An 18,020-nucleotide genomic window follows, 5' to 3' on the forward strand; every position below is an offset into this window, starting at 1 on the left:
CCCCTCCTCTCCCTGATTTTTTTTAGTAAAAATCAGCAGAGAGATCATACATTCAGAGCCTACAGTTCCAGTGGCCATCCGCGTTTGTGTGCGTTGCGTGGCTGATCCCATCACTGAAAAGTGAATGGGACAGCCACGCGTTTTTGCAAAATCTGCGTGCAGCATGCGTTCCCGGACCGCACAGGTCAGGAACACATGCAGTGTGAACATCAGACATTGCACTCTATGCAATGTCTGATGTCGTGCGTTTTGGCCACCTGCACGCGTTTCCAAAACGCGGCTGGAAACGCGTGCAGTGTGAACGGGCCCTAAAGTGAAACTAAACCTGAAGCAGTGGAAAAAAAAGAGATACATACCTATGTAGCGGGAACGCTCTGGATAGTATAGAGCCTTCCTTGTCCTGGGTCCATCCTGTTGTCCCAGATCTGTGTAGCCGTGAAATTGTTTGACCTGCCAGGTTGAATACCTCCTTGGCTTTCTTCGGACAGCTTTCAGAACTATTTGCTTCCCTTAGTACTTCTGAAGAAGAGCGCATCCATATCATGAACAGTTCTGGGCTCTCGCATGTGGAGTGTGGATGCGCTGTTTACAGAAGCACTCTGGGATGCAAGTACTTCCAAAGGGCACCCGAGAAGGGCTGAAGAGATTCCCGAACTTCAACGGAAGATGGCACTGGAATGATGGGATGGATCGAGGGCCGGGAACGCCCTATGCTACCCAGAGCCTTCCTTCTACATGGGTCTCACCTGTATATTTCAGTACATCAAACCACAAGCTCAATGCAGTGCAGCAGTATGAGTTATTGATCACTTTTAAAAAATCGGGGGAGGCAGTGGTGAACTTACCTCCTCCAAGCAGACACAAAAACAGGTTGAAATATATCAACAAGCACATTTATTTATACATACACTGCAAAGGGTGGACCCTTGGAGTGTATGTGTATATATATATATATATATATATATATATATATATACATATATAAATTTGCTTGTTGATATAATATCAACCTGTTTTGTGTCTGCTTGGAGGAGGGAGGTCCACCACTGCCTCTACCGTTTTTTTTAAAAAAGGTTTTAGCTATTTTTATTCTTTTGGTGCCTCTGTTCATTTCCACATTGTTCGAGTCCACCCATGGTGGAAGGGTGCTTACCCCTTGTTTCCAGATCTACAGAGAATGACTTTGTAATCCTGAGTGGGGACAGGTCTAATCTTCCCACCTGCATCTACAGTGGTTGCCTTAATGGTAACCCATGTTTGTGAGTATAACTTTACATACTTGCCTCTCATTATCTACATCAATCCAGTACATACTGCGCTATATTGGGCTCTCAGTGTTCTTTCTCGTTTTCTCATTGCAACCCCACTGTTCTGGCATGTGTCAAGTGCTGTATTTATGTAAATTAGGATACCAGAAAACATATCCTTAGTGGTGCGCCACTACACCAGTAATTTACCAGTATAAATGCAAGGATAAATGCATACAAAAATCATTTGAAGAGACCAAAATCTTTTTTTAAAGATGAGTTTAAATATTTAATGTATCAAAACGTGCAAAAAAATTAGTTCACAAATCTTCAGAGAAGAGCGTGGAGCAGGGCCAGGCCGAGGCATAGGCGAAATAGGCCCCAGCCTCAGGGCGCAGTGTAGGAGGGGGCACAAAACTCACGCAGCTATAATTCCCCTATTGTGTTTGAAGCAGAGAGAAATAAGAAAAGGGGATACATGGCAGTGACTGCAAGCCAGATAACTAGAGATTAAAGTGTTGGGGGCCCTGGGTCACCTGTTAGTCTAATAGCAATCAGTGTGTGACGGCTGAGGTGGGAGGGATGGAGGGGCACACTTTGGGAGGACCTGTCCTGGCTCTGGCATGGAGGCAAAGAACGGGAAAGCAGGAAGAGTGTAAACTGAGCCTTTTATAATCAGCCATCGGCTGTAGCACGGAACAGGAACGAGCCTATCTGCACGGAAGGAGTTAAAGAATTAATTTCCCCTTTCGGGGGGCGTGGTTTGCCATGGAGGAGTGAGGACACACTGATGAGAGCTCCCGCTTACCCAAACCCCAAAACTACATAAAACGCAGTGAAGAAGGCCTTAAATCCTGCAAAAATCTGATGACTAGCCAGCGGAGGACGAGAAGGAACCACAAGGACGACAAATTAGACTTTAATAAGCCTGATATCGGCTCTTTTTTCACCCCTAAGAACCGGGACGGTGAAGGGACACTGAACAAGATGGCGCCGGAAAAGAAAAAAGACAAGGGCGCCGCACCCGTACAAGAAGCCTCAACTGTTAAAGATAAGCAAACGGGCTCGGAGGGATCCAAAGGAGAGTCACCCACACAGATCTTTACGGGAGACGAGGGATCCCGGGACTCGACCGCGTCCGCCGGAGAGTCACCACGCGGACAGAACCGGTCTAAACAGAAGAAGAATCCGCAACACCAGCCGGCCCAAGGAATAGATACGGACCTCCGTGAGTACATTATGGGTCTCCCTACCAGACAGGACCTAGACTCTTTTGCCACTAGACTTGAGAGAACCTTTCAAAGGGAAATAGATGGGCTGCATCAAGACATAACAGGCATAGGACATAGGGTGGTGGCCTTAGAAGAGAAAGAGGAAGAAGCACGAACAACAATGTCCGCAGTACAGAAAAAAGTCTCACAACACGATAAAGACCTAGACACCCTACGCACCCAACTAGATGACTATGAAAACAGGTCTAGGAGGCAGAATATCTGAATAAGAGGCCTACCAGAGGAACTAGGTGCGGAGGACTTGAAAACGACTGTGACAGAGGTGTTCAATACTGTACTGGAAAGAATGCCCCAGACAGCACTGGACATAGAGAGAGTACACAGAGCCCTTCTGCCCAAAAACATAAATCCAGCGAAGCCCAGAGACATCATCTGTCGCTTGTTAAGATACACAGACGTGGAAATGATCTTTAACAAACTTAAGGGAAAAGAATATGTTAACTTCGAAGGGGCAAAGCTACTCTTCTACCCAGACATGTCCAGGCGCACTTTAGAACAAAGACGCGCGGTTAAGCCCCTGCTGGAAGAGATAAGGAAGGCTGAGGGCACATACAGATGGGGACATCCATTCGCCCTGAATGGGAAAGTTGGAGGCAAGTCGGCTACACTCCGCACAAAAGATGATCTGCCAGAATTCCTGTCCCGGCTAGACCTTCCGAAAACAGACTTCCCGGACTGGAGGGCGCCACCGGCTTTACCACCCTTATCACAGAGGGAGAAATGGCAAGGCCCTAAAACAGCAAAGAGAAGGGGAGACACATCGGCACCCCAAACACCGGAGCGAGATCAAGAACAGAGGCAGGAGCTAAACCCTGAGGCAGAGGACACTTGAACAGCACTCCCCAAGACGGGGCAAAGGATGACCCGATAAGTCAGTAGCACCAATTGTGGTTCCTTGATTTCCCAGAGGGAAGTGGACCAGTATGTTCGTTTTCTGGCCACTCCTCTGGGAGATATATGATGCATACAGGTGAGAATGAAAAATGACTAAGACAAGTGAAAAGCACCTGTATTAAGCATATAATCACTTAAATATAAGGCTATTGTTTATAACGCATTTGGGTGAAGGGAGGTGGGAGGTCCTTTCTCCTTGATGTTCACCAGTACCCCCGTTAGGGCCTCCCTGGTTTTAGGGAGTGGGAGGAGCTTTGGGCTCAAAATTAATGTACTGTGTAATGTTAAAGTTTTACAGTTTTTATTAATAATAATAATAATAATAATCCGAACATTTATATAGCGCTTTTCTCCTGTTGGACTCAAAGCGCTCAAGAGCTGCAGCCACTAAGGGCGCGCTCAGGAGGCCACCCTGCAGTGTTAGGGAGTCTTGCCTTGAACTCCTTACTGAATAGATACTTGACCTAGCCAGGATTCGAACCCTGGTCTCCCATGTCAAAGGCAGTGCGCTTAACCAGTACTCTATTCAGCCACTTATTAGTTTTGTTTTCCGCGGATCGAAAAGATAATGCTGTGGTACTCTTTAAAATGTTGAACCATGAGTTCTATTAAGGTATTGTCTTATAATGTAAGAGGGTTGTGCTCCCCACAAAAAAGGAGTAAGCTATGGATAGAACTAAAGAGATTACATCCTCAGATCGTAATGCTGCAGGAGACTTATTTTAAAGAAGAATACACACCGTACTTACCCAGAAACCACTTTGATAGATGGTACTTGGGATCCTCCCCAATCCGAAGAGCAAGAGGTGTGGCTATCGCACTTAGCAAAGACTGTCCAATCTCCATAACAGATTCAATGATAGACCCATACGGGAGATATGTGTTTGTGAAAGGCAGCTGTGCAGGATACAAGTACACATTGGCTAATATCTACGCCCCTAACAAAAAGCAAGTACATTTCTTCAAAAAGGTATTTAATAAACTGCAGGAATTTAAAGAGGGCTGTCTTCTCATGGGAGGGGACCAAAACATACTGGGTAACCCAACTGCCGATTCTTCCACGGGACACTCGTCTATACCCTACTCTGCCATAAACGAATATAACAGAATCCTTAAAAGCAATCATCTAGTAGACTGCTGGAGATATCTACATCCTTTAGACAAAGATTTTACATATTACTCGACGATACATAATCTACACACCAGAATAGATAGATGCTATATTGACCAATACTACCTGGGCTTAGTGGAAAAAGCTGCCATAAAAAATAGAACTATTTTTGATCATGCAGCGGTGTGGCTGGAGATAAAACTGCCAGACACCAGCTTTAAACAATGGCACTGGCGTCTGAACGAGTCCCTCCTGGAAGATGAAGCAGAGGTTAAGCAACTTTCCAAAGTCCTAAGAAATTACTTTAAGGAAAATACAACGGAAGAGGTGAATCCTGGGATAATATGGGAATGTCATAAAGCTGTGATAAGGGGGGAGTTGATAGCCCTGGGGGCAAGGAAGAAACGGGGAAGAGAATACAAGATGACAAAAGCACTAGAAGCCTTAGAACTCTTAGAGCAAGCACACAAGAAATCCCCCAGCAGAGAACAGGAACAGGCATTAAAAAAGGGAAGGGAGCACGTCCTCGCTTTGTTAGATGATAAAGTCAAAAGGCAACAAAGACTATGGATAGCGCGTTCTTACGAGTACGGCAACAAAAGTGGGAAACAACTGGCCCGAGCTATAAATAAGAAAAGAGAGCAGGCTTTTATACACCAAATTAAAAATAAAAAAGGACAATTAGAATACCACTCACAGAAAATTGCATCTATTTTTAGAGAGTACTATGAGTCCTTGTACAACCTGGAAGACTCAAACTCTACCACACTAAAGCACTCTCTTAGAGAAAATGTCCTAAGATATATTAATGACTCAGGAATGCCATCTCTACCGGAAGAAGAAGGCAAACTTTTAGAGGCCCCGATATCTTTTGAAGAGCTGGCTGAGGCACTCAAAAATACTCCAAATGGGAAAAGCCCCGGGCCGGATGGGCTCTCCAAAAGCTACTATAAGACTTTCTCCCATATTCTACTAACACCACTGCTGTCATTCATAAATCAGCTATCAGATGGTGCTTCCTTCCCACCACAAAGCCTAGAAGCACATATAGCAGTACTTCCCAAAGAGGGGAAAGACCCTGCCTGGTGCCAGAGCTACAGGCCAATTTCACTTATCAATTTAGACGTAAAGCTTTTCTCCAAAATCTTAGCAAACAGATTAAAAGAAAAAATATCAAGCGTGATTCATTTAGATCAAACGGGATTTGTTTGGGGGAGAGAGACAAGAGATAACGCCAATAAAGCTCTTAATATTGCACATTGGGCACAAAAGTCCAGCCTACCCTTAATGATACTATCTACAGATGCAGAAAAAGCATTTGATAGGGTAGGCTGGACTATGATAGAAGAGACACTTAAATATATAGGACTAGGCCCAATTATGCTAAAACGGATAATGGCACTGTACTCCACCCCTTCAGCAAAAGTTAGAGTCAACGGAGTGTTATCCAGTAGTTTTCAAATTAGGAATGGCACCAGGCAGGGTTGTCCCTTGTCCCCACTGCTGTTTGCTCTCTCTCTAGAACCTTTATTATGTACAATAAGAGCAAACACAGACATACGAGGAGTAGAAATAGGATATAAATGTTATAAGCTCTCCGCATACGCTGACGACATCCTATTCTATGTGACATATCCACATACTACCCTACCTTGTTTGCTAAATGAACTCCACAAATTTAATAGCCTATCAAACTTTAAAATTAACCAGACAAAATCAGAATTTATAGTTATAAATATTCCTACAGAAGAGGTTAATACAATAACCCAAAACTTCCCGTTCCCCTTCAGAGGAAAAGCCCTTAGATATCTAGGAATATACCTTCCTGCAGAGCTAAAAGACCTATACACACTAAACTTCCAACCACTCCTTGAAAAAATTGGGTTAGACCTTAAGAAATGGGACAGAGACTGCTTTACCTGGTTCGGCCGAATCAGTATACTAAAAATGACTGTTCTACCCAGGATTCTATTTTTGATGAACATGATCCCAATACCCTTAAATAAGACATTCTTCTCCAAAATAAGAAGCTTATTTATCAAATTTGTCTGGAGAAATAGATCCCCCAGACTATCTCACTCTATTATGACAAGGAAGAAAGGCAAGGGAGGTCTGGGCCTCCCGGATATTAAATTGTATTATAGAGCTATAGCACTGGGGCGACTAGTAGATTGGGCATTTAGCTCAGACACAAAAGATTGGGTCATATTAGAAAAGATGTTAGCAGGAAGGGAGCTGGCTAGAGCACAATGGGTCCCTCAAAAATGGAGAGAGTTCTCCAACAATTGCCCAGACTGGGTGAGCAATTCTCTACGCATAGGAGACGTATTAAACAAAAAACACAAGTGGTTCCCACATATTTCTCTACTATCCCCTCTAGAGGGGTTCCCTCTCTTCTCCCCGGGCCTAGAGAGAGGTTTTTTCGGCTCTTGGAAAGGCAACACAGGCATATGTCTGGGACACATGTGGGAAGGAGACAGACTCAAAACCCTGGGTGAACTCAGGGAGCAACACTCACAATTCCCGTTTGATTTCTGGAGGCTAGGCCAGATAGAAAGTTGGGTAAAAACACAGAAACTTGTTCTGCACGATAGAGCTGAGATAACAGAATGGGTGGGGATATTTTTGAAAAAGAATAAGATGGAACATATGATCTCCTCCCTGTACAATCTCTTGCTGGGCCAGGAACAAGAAGAGGGACTACACTATGTACGCTCTTGGGAAAAAGATCTTAGTATTGAATTTAACACAGAACAAAAAGAGGCAATTATTAAAAATACGCATGCTACCTCGATCAACACCAGAGCACAAGAAACTAACTACAAAATACTAACCCGGTGGTACAGGACCCCAGACAGGTTGGCCTCAATATATAACACTATAGATGGGAAATGTTGGCGGGGCTGTGAAGACAGAGGAACCCTAATACACTTGCTATGGTCATGTCCTAAACTGGAAAACTTTTGGGCAGAGGTTATAAGGATTAGCAAATCAGTCTCAGCTCTTAACCTAGAAGAATCACCCGGGTGTATTTTACTCCATATGAATACATATAAACATTACAAACGTACAGTAGTTCCCTATATGCTAAACGCAGCTAAGTGTACTATCCCTATGCTCTGGAGAACCACTCAAGTTCCCACGGTAGGCAAGTGGTTCAAAAAGCTGAACGAGATACAACAGGTGGAAGAAACAATTCTATCTAGCAAGGGGAAATATGATAAATATTTCGCAAAATGGGCAGTTTGGATAGATTACCAAACCACATCCGAATACAAAGAACTAATGGAACAACCACAATAGAACTCTATATTTGTCTCTCTCCACCGATTTGCGGAAAAATATGTGTGTTATTATTTTCCTGTATATTTCTATGTTATTATTAGGTTATAATTTAAATTGGTCAACGCGGTGTTAAGAGAACTTACCCCTCCAATACCGCATCTGCAAATGAAAGGTGTCTTTTTCCTTATCCTTTTAAACTCAGAAACTGTTCCTAGATGTATAAGAAACCACATATCTCTAAAAGTATTGTAACAAAGATGCGAATGTCATAATTACATAAGAATGTATGCACTTTCATCTGACCAATAAAAATTATGTTAATTTCCCCTTTCATTTGCTGGACGGGCGGTGCGAGGGACCGGAGCTGCCCGGGGTGTGCAGCTCCCGCTCTAGGTCACAATGACCAACGAAGAACCTCTCCCTAAAAAAGTCCGCCTTCCGATTCAGACTTTGAAAATCTTAAGAGAAGTTAATCTTTAGAAACAACACCCCATGTAAAAGGTGCAATAAATTACATAGCAAGATCAATTATTTAGAAAGATGACAACGTCGCCTTGTTTCATGTAGACCCTGCTTCGGGCCTTCAGAAACAATTTTGTACATACTATATAAACAGCACAAGATGGAGCAACATCTGCTCCATAACTAGACCAGGTATCGCCATCTGCATTCATTGTATAGAAAGCAAAAAATGGAACAGCATCTGGACAACAACCAAGCCAGGAGTCACCATTTCCAGTGTAGATAAACGCCGCACACAGGCAGGACGGACGAGGGGAGAGTGGCCTACCACTCATTAAAGTGGAATGTCATTAATACTATCAATACTGTGCAAGGAAAATATGTTAATTTGTTTTCAATCATTTTTATTGAATTTTTAAAAGAGAAAGAGCAAGCATTGTGATGACATAGGCCATATACAAAAAAAGTATACAGTAAGTGCAAATAATACATTTAGTAAAAAATACAATAGTGTGATAACAGGAGACCATGGAATAAACCATTTCTATAGTTTGTTCAAATGGGGGAATAAGAGTATGGCTCAAGGATAGGCTGACCATTGGGGATGGCACATAGCAGCATGGTCACTAACAACAAAAGCTAAAGGGGTTTTGGGGGCGAGCGCTCCCCCCTGGTCTGTGTGGCTTTATCTACTCTGATAAAATTCAGCATCTGTTTTTCCTTCCTTTTAAACGCCTGCATAATATTTCAACATATTTGGTTAAAGGTTTGCCTCCTTTGTTTCTGAACATACCAAAAAAACACCCACAGTGACTGTGATGAGCTGGTGCTTAGATTGTGGTACAGTGAGGATTGCAACACTACATCGGTTGAGACAGAACACTCTTCTGGACAACTTATTATCAAAAAGGATCAGGTGAGGGGGGGTCTAGGTATACAGCACAGCCACACCCTGGTGCATGACAACATTGTATGTAGTAGTAGCTATCAGGGTTGCTCGCCAGTATTCTCGAATTCGAATTTACCCGTGATCGGGTAGTTTTTATTAAATCCAGACTCGAATTCGAAGATCGATACCGATCACGAATTCGAATGTATCCGGATAGTCACGCTCGAATTCGGCCGTGATTATGGGTGTTAACCCGTGATCACAAATCCGGATTGCGGTATCTAGGGGATGACGTCATCGGGCCAATCAGAAGGCCCCCAGCTGAGGCTCTAGCAACCAATCAGAGGAGGGGAGCCTGGCCCTCCTCTCCTCTATATAAGGCGGCGGCCATCTTAAGGAGCCCGTCCTTGCTTGTGATTTGTGGTACTGAGAGCATCTCCAGTGCTGCTGCGTCTTAGAGCAAGTGCTTTTCTTGTGCTAAACCCAGCGTTTTACATCCTACACACCTTTATTACACATTTATTGGGCTCGATTCACAAAGCGGTGCTAACCCAGGTAGAGACTTTAGGCATGATAACCATTTTTATCATGCCTAAACTCAGTTTAGGCATGCTAAGTTTAGGCATGCTAAGTTTAGGCATGCTAAGTTTAGATAAGTTTAGATTGCATGCATAGTCCCGCACGCAAAGCAGCGCCATTAAACTCTATGCAAAGTGCACCAGACTTTGCTAGCGCAAAACTTTTGATCAGCTGTGCACTGCGGTGCTAACCCAGTTGGTGCTTAAACTTATCACGCCTAAAAACTTATCACACCTAAACTTATCATGCCTAAACTTATCATGCCTAAACAGAGTTTAGGCGTGATAAAGGGCTTTTCACCAGGGTGCTAACTGTTAGCACCGCTTTGTGAATAAGGCCAATTGTATTGATTTATAAATAGATAGTGATTTCAGTGTTATAGATCAGTCAGCTAGTGTAGTGTATATACTGTATACTGTGCTAGGCTAGTGTTAGTCTGTGTGCAGGCTAGGGCCTGCTAGCCTAGGGTAGCCTTAGCCTACTAGCTGTAGGTAGGTTAGGGATTATAGTTAGTAGTAGTTGTGCTATGTACTAGTTTACTTAATTTGTACTGCTAGTCTGTCAGTCTATTTATTGCTGCAGGCCGCAGCTTCAGTACTGTGTTAGTTAGTTACTTTACAGGCCAGCATCTATTGTGATCTGTGACTTCCTGTCATCTGCCTCACCCTATTGATTGCGTCCGTGTGTGACAGACTTTAATTGTCACTGTCTGTCACAGACACACTATCTAGTTATCGACTACTCTAGACTACACTACTACTAGGTATTATAGTTAGTAGTAGTTGTGTTACCTACGTACTAGTTTACTTAATTTGTCCTGCTAGTCTGTGAGTCTATTTAGTGCCTGTAACGAATGGTGTCAGCACACAGAGTGTTTCTGATTATTGATGATCTGCAGTATCACCAATAATACAGTTGTTATACCTGATTATATGGTGATCTGCAGAATCGCCAGTAATACAAGTATAGCTTGACACAGGACACCTAATGTAGTGTGAGTGTTTGGTGCAACAGTAAGAAAGGTTATCTCGCGAGGAGCGGGAGATACAGACACTACTGCAGCCAAGGATTCCCTGAAGAGCAGGGAATTGGACTGCACTGCAGCCAGTGGACACCTGAGGTGCAGGTGGCCTCTGACTGTGTAGACACTAACCTCCTTAAAAGGAGGAGATGGAGATTGTACTGCAGCCAGGGATTCCCTGATGGATCGGGAATCAGACTGTACTGCAGCCAAGGATTCCCTGATGGGCTGGGAATCAGACTGTACTGCAGCCAGTGGACTCCTATGGGGTAAAGTCCCCTGACTGGACTGTAAGGAGGTCTTCCTGCGGAGCAGGCAGCCTTTACAGCTAATGGACACCTAGAGAGTTGGTGTCACAAGGAGTACAGTGAGGTTGCTCACCCAAGGGACGAGTGACAGCCAGAAGGGTCATACAGGCCAGGTCGGCAACACACGAGCAGATAAAGTACAGAGACAGAAGACTGATACGGTATCCGGGTACAGGCAAGGTTGGCAACGGGTAGACAGATAGGCAAGGTACCGAATCAGTGAGCAGGAGAGATAGTGGTCAACAAAGCCAGAGATCATAACAGGTAACAGTATAGCACAATCCTAGTCTGAGGTGTGAGGTCCTTGGTCTCAACACCTGGGAACTAGTCTAAAGAGTAACAGTAGTAAAACAGCAATCTCCTAGTCTTAGGTGTGAGGTCCTTGGTCTCAACACCTGGGAACTAGTCTGAAGTATAACAGTAGTAACACAGCAATCTCCTAGTCTTAGGTGTGAGGTCCTTGGTCTCAACACCTGGGAACTAGTCTGAAGTATAACAGTAGAAACACAGCAATCTCCTAGTCTTAGGTGTGAGGCATCTGTTGTGATCTGTGACTGCCTGCCATCTGCCTCACCCTATTGATTGCGTCCGTGTGTCACAGACAGGGGCGGACTGGCCCGGGAGGACGGGGGGCGGATTCCCCCCGGGCCGCCGCCTCCTCAGGCATCCAGGGCTGGCTGCGCAGCACTATGTATTTGTGCCGTCATAAATAACTTTTGCAGTGCTGTGGCCGCTCGATCTAAAGCCCCGCCCCCAGCAGTAGCTCTTCACTCATATCGGGCTGCAGACTGCAGTCCAGGGCATTGGGTGAGAGAACTCCTGCTCCTCCCCGAGCCTGCCCCGAGATTGGTCATTGGCTGGCTGCACTGGCTTCCAAACTCCACCCCCAGCCCGAAGATGCACTGTGCTGGGGGAATTGCAGGGACCCAAGGAGGAACCACCGCCAAAATCACGGCAAAGCTCCGCCCCCAAATTGCCGCGAAGCTCCGCCCCCAAACTGGAGCAATTCTTTCCTGCAAATGCAGAACTCTGGAATGGTGAGTGAGATTTATCACCCTCCTCTCCCCTACAAACTGCATTGGGGGTGTCCCTGTCTCCTGTCTCCTTCTCTATCACTAAAACTGTCAGGAGGCTCCCTGGCTTACTGTGGGTGGGGGGCTCTTTGGTACTTATGCTCTAGGATTTCCCTGTCTTCCTATATCTGGTTCTATGGCTGCCTATACTGGGGGAGGGCTAACTTCACTGCCACCACACCTAAAGCTAACCTCACCGCCATCGCACCTAGCGCTAACCTCACCACCGCACCTAGCGCTAACCTCACCGCCGCACCTAGCGCTAACCTCACCGCCGCACCTAGCGCTAACCTCACCGCCGCACCTAGCGCTAACCTCACCGCCGCACCTAGCGCTAACCTCACCGCCGCAACTAGCGCTAACCTCACCGCCGCACCTAACGCTAACCTCACCGCCGCACCTAGCGCTAACCTCACCGCCGCACCTAGCGCTAACCTCACCGCCGCACCTAGCGCTAACCTCACCGCCGCACCTAGCGCTAACCTCACCGCCGCACCTAGCGCTAACCTCACCGCCGCACCTAGCGCTAACCTCACCGCCGCACCTAGCGCTAACCTCACCGCCGCACCTAACGCTAACCTCACCGCCGCACCTAGCGCTAACCTCACCGCCGCACCTAGCGCTAACCTCACCGCCGCACCTAACGCTAACCTCACCGCCGCACCTAGCGCTAACCTCACCGCCGCACCTAACGCTAACCTCACCGCCGCACCTAGCGCTAACCTCACCGCCGCACCTAGCGCTAACCTCACCGCCGCACCTAGCGCTAACCTCACCGCCGCACCTAACCTCATTGCTGCAGCACCTAACACTAAGGGCCCGTTCACACCTGAGCGGGAATCGCACGATTCCCGCTCACGGACCGCTACACATTGTAGCGAGTGGCAGTGTTCTCACTGCCGCGGTTGCGGTTAGCGATAACCGCAACCGCGCTGCATGCAGCGGTTTGCCGGCAACGAGCATTACGCGATTTGCGATTGTGATTAGCGTGCACAGCACGCTAATCGCGATCGCTCCAAAACCGCCGCAGTGTCCAGTGATTTTTCCGCGCTAATCGCGGGAAAATCACTCCCGCAAAACATTCTGCGATTTTAAGTGTGAACGGGCCCTAACCTCACTGCGGCCGCACCCAGCACTTCTATCACTGCCACCTCACATAGCGCTAACCTCACCATCGACACACGTAGCACTAACCTCACGGCCACCTCACCTAGCACTAACCTCATGGCCACCTCACCTAGCACTGACCTCACGGCCACCTCACCTAGCACTAACCTCACTGCCACTGCACCCAATGCTAACCTCACTGCCAAAACACCTCGCTGGTGCAGCACCTAACAAAAACCTCACTGCCGCCGCACATAACTCTAACTTCACTGCCACCTCACTGCTGCCTCACCTAGCACTAACCTCTGTCACTAAAACTCACCACTGCCACACTTAACACCAACCTTACCGCCGCTAAACCTACCACTAACCTCTCAGCTGCTACACCTAATACCAGCCTCACTGACGCTGCACCTAGTCTCACTGCTACTACACCTAGCAGTAATCCTCCTACTACCACTACTCGCTGCCATTCTTTCTTGTTTTAGATGATCTGAGCTTTGTGACATGGTGCACTATCCTGCTGGTAGCCTTCAGAAGCCACCAGGGACTCTTTGGTCATGAAGGGATGGGCATGGTCAGCAACAACATTCAGGTAGGCTGTGGTATTTAAACATTGGCCAGGTGGTACTAAGGAGCCTAGAGTGTGGTAAGAATATATCCACCACACCATCACACCACTACCAGCAGCAAGGATGAATCCATACTTCCTGAGCCACTCATTGGCAGCTACCACCCCCCCCCCCCTTGCCACAGCACCCACAGGTGTTTTGTATTCCCATCCTTCCTCCTTCAGAATAGTTTTCAAACATCCTTTTTGCAGGAACTAGTTAATGTAGTTAATGTAACAATAAAATGTACACTACATACATTTGCACACAAAATTGATATGTATTTGGACTGGGGTATGCATTTGGGCTGGGGATAGCATAAAAGGGCCTCTAGGTTGTGTTTTCCCCCCAGGCCAAAAGGTCCCAGTCCTCCCCTGGTCACAGACTTTAATTGTCACTGTCTGTCACAGACACACTATCTAGTTATCGACTACTGTAGACTACACTACTACTAGGTATTATAGTTAGTAATAGTTGTGTTACCTACGTTCTAGTTTACTTAATTTGTCCTGCTAGTCTGTGAGTTTATTTAGTGCCGCAGCTGTCTGTGTAATAGTTAATTTACAGGCCAGCATCTGTTGTGATCTGTGACTGCCTGGACTTGATTGCGTCCGTGTGTGACAGACTTTAAACAAACCAAAATATGGGGAGCACAGCGGCAAGTAGCTCAAAAAGTAGAAAATGTATTATGGCAATTAATCAAAAAATCAAAAAAGACCAGCAGACAAACAGTACAAACAATACCCTCCCATAAAAACACTAAGGAAACAGCCCATGTCAAAACAGCCACAATGTCCCAGCCGAAGTGCACTCGGTCAGGAACCGGCCCGCGGAACGCCTGCGTATACGGTTCCCGACTGCGGGTTTGACCAGATCAAGCGGGGAGCAGCCTTATTCAAGCTCAAAACAAGGCTGGGACCCCTCAAACACTTCTCACTGCCACCACTAGCTGTTGCTAGACACGTTCACTCTGCTGTCGAGTGCTCAGCACTCAATCCGCGTTTTCGCACTCGGGTCAGCTTTGCACTTTAGGCCGAATACGAGAACGCCACGCACACACACACAGTTGCAATCTTACACTGTAGTGAAGCAAAACCACTAACAGTCGTTCTGAACGATACTGTTAGCCACTCTGAGACTTCCCACTCTGCTGTCGAGCGCAGAAGTGCCCCATACACACAATGCAATTACAATCTTATACGGTAGTGTTGCTCAGTCATACAATCAGGCATGGACTTATACACAGTTACACTTCAGTCTCTTCTAGGATATGAGTGTTAGCTTAGTACAGCAGAAGTCAAACTTATTAAATAACGATTTAATATTCCAGGAAAAAGAGTGGAACAATGCAGAAAATAATATATACAAAAGATTTACAAAAAACAAAGTAACAGTTACAAAATAAAAGTTACAAGGATAGCCACAAAACAGGTTACAAAAATAAAAGGGAAATAAACGTAAATTGAACTTTTACCAGCGCAAATGTCCAACCATGGAGAGACACGAATTTTCCAATTTCCTCGGGATCATCTCTAGCGATGAGCTACTCTCGGGAGAAGATGATCTGTGACTATCCCAGGCTGCTGGAATAATCCAATTTCCTGTTTAACGTGTGCAACTTCAAAGCGTTCCTGTGTTAGTGTTTGATCTTTTCAGAGATTTCAGAACACTTCCATAAACCCAATTTCCACAGCTAAAACTATAGTCTAGCCTATACATCAAAAGATTGTGGGGTGAAGCTTCCTGGCTGTCATATGTAAATTCCTGTCCCTGTGCTGGTGTGAGCTGCATCAAAGCACACTGCAGCCAGTCCAGGTGACAATTCCTCCCAAGCACAATACACATCTGAGACAGTATTTCCCAGAAGATCACAGCAGATCAAAGGTGGGGACTTGACTGCTCTTGCCATAATAAGCCATTTTCTGGCCAGAGGCTAGTTAGCCAATTAGCAGTTCCTGCTCCTATTCACAGTCGTTCACGTTCAGATGCAAATGTAGTTGTCATTGACATATGGACAATTACCTTAACAGCTTCCTTGAGCCAGGTGACAATACCTTCAACAAGCCAGCTGCCCGACTGGCCTCTTAACATACATACATGAGGTAGTACCCAGTAGACAGAAAAATGAAAGAAATATGTTCCTGTATTATCCTTAACATCATCGGCACCCCAATATATCACCACACACTCCTATTAACTGAACATATGCATATAAATTCTTCAGGCCCATATGACACAAAGCAGTCCCAAGATCATCCGGAAACAGCATAAATCAACCTCATCCCGTGTGTGGGATCACACGCCTCTGCTATGTATAGCTTACGCGCTCATTACAGACACAAATTGATGTCTAACCTCAACCCCTATGCATCCCCATATAGCAGCAATCACGTATCTTGTGTAGAGATAACTCACAGAGCAGGCAGAGCAGCGTGGCATCCCTCCTGACCGGAGGGTCCGATCTCTGATCCACGTGTAGGCTCTATGTGATGAAGAGGTAGCGTGCTCATACACGCATGGCAAGCGAGCTGTGCGGTCGGGGGAGGAAGAGCAGCGGAGGCACGGGAGAGGGCAGAGTCCATGAGCTTCCGGGTGAACAAGCGCCTCACATGACGCGTTTCATCATGAATCACGTGACTTCTTCAGACGTGACGTAGGCAGGGTAATGGCTTCCCTTTTATGTAAGAAATCACGCCCCTAAGGGCTGGATCAGTGTCAATCCTAAAAGCCTTCGTAAAAAAGTCATTGCCTGACTGCCATCTACTGGTCATTGTAGAGGCTGCACCGAGAGATACAAATAGCCCACAAAGATACTCATAAGAATGCTTTAATTTTCATGTCCTTATTAAGGCCCTGAGGGTATAAGCTGCCACATTCATAGATCCACATAGACTCCTTACGTAGGAGCTGTTGATCAAAGTCACCACGTCGGGGACTAATATTTAATTTGTAAATACCCACAAACCGCAGTCCATTAACATTCGAGTTGTAGACATTCTTGAAATGCAATGCAAGCGGATTACATTTTTTCACATCAATTGTGGTACTTTTTATATTATTTATATGCTCACCTATATGCACATTTAAAGATCTGTACGTCTTGCCAATATAATTCAAATTGCATGGGCATCTAATCTGATAAACTACTCTGGGGGTATTACATGCAATGTAATCATTAATAAAAAACGATCTTGATCGATCATGGTTGAAAAGTTGGTCACCTTTTTGCATATCTGCACATCTCGCAATCCAAACATTTATGCATTCCCTTGTTTTTCTTTTTCCTCACACCTCCCCCATCCCATCCTTATTCACTGTTCACCAAAAAATGGCTCAAATTCCTGCATCTCTTAGCAGCCATGTGGGGATAATTACCCACTATTTTCGACATAATTGGATCTCTATGTAATAGATGCCAGTGTTTTTGAAGGATTTGTTTGACCTCCTTAAAGTAAGTACTAAAAGTGGTCACAATACGTGGAACATTAGCTGAACCTGGGTTTTTAGGGGGGGCTGCAGAGGGTTTTTTTTTCTCACCAAAAGTTCTTTTCTGTCCTTAGCCATGGCTCTTTTATATGCAGTAATAATTATTCTGTTGGGGTACCCTCTGGCCCACAGTCTCATCCTCAGCTCACCCACCTCTTTTTCAAAAGCAGAAATATTACTGCAATTTTTGCGTAACCGCAGAAATTGACCAGTGGGAAGAGCCCACTTCTGGGCGGGGAGGTGGGAACTGTGAGCAGACAGAAAGGTATTCCCTGTGGTAGGTTTACGATATGTACACATGACCAGTGAATTTTCAGCCTTCTTAAAAGTCAAGTCAAGGAAAGATATCTCACTTTGATCACTTGTATAGGTCAGGAAAATATTTTTGTTGTTCACATTCAAATCAGCAACAAATGCTTTCAACTCTAAATCATTTCCCCTCCACAACATGAAAACATCATCCACATAATGAAACCAGAGGGCGACGTGCTCCGCGTACCCACGCATACACCTCACCACCTCCTGCTCCCAGTACCCTAGGTGAAGGCACGCGTAGGACGGGGAGAACGCTGCCCCCATAGTAGTGACACCTCTCTTCTGTCTGTAGAAGGACCCGGCAAATTCAAAATAATTGTTCTCTAGGATCAGTTTCATA

This window comes from Hyperolius riggenbachi, chromosome 1, assembly GCF_040937935.1.
Source record: "Hyperolius riggenbachi isolate aHypRig1 chromosome 1, aHypRig1.pri, whole genome shotgun sequence".
Taxonomy (NCBI): Eukaryota; Metazoa; Chordata; class Amphibia; order Anura; family Hyperoliidae; genus Hyperolius; species Hyperolius riggenbachi.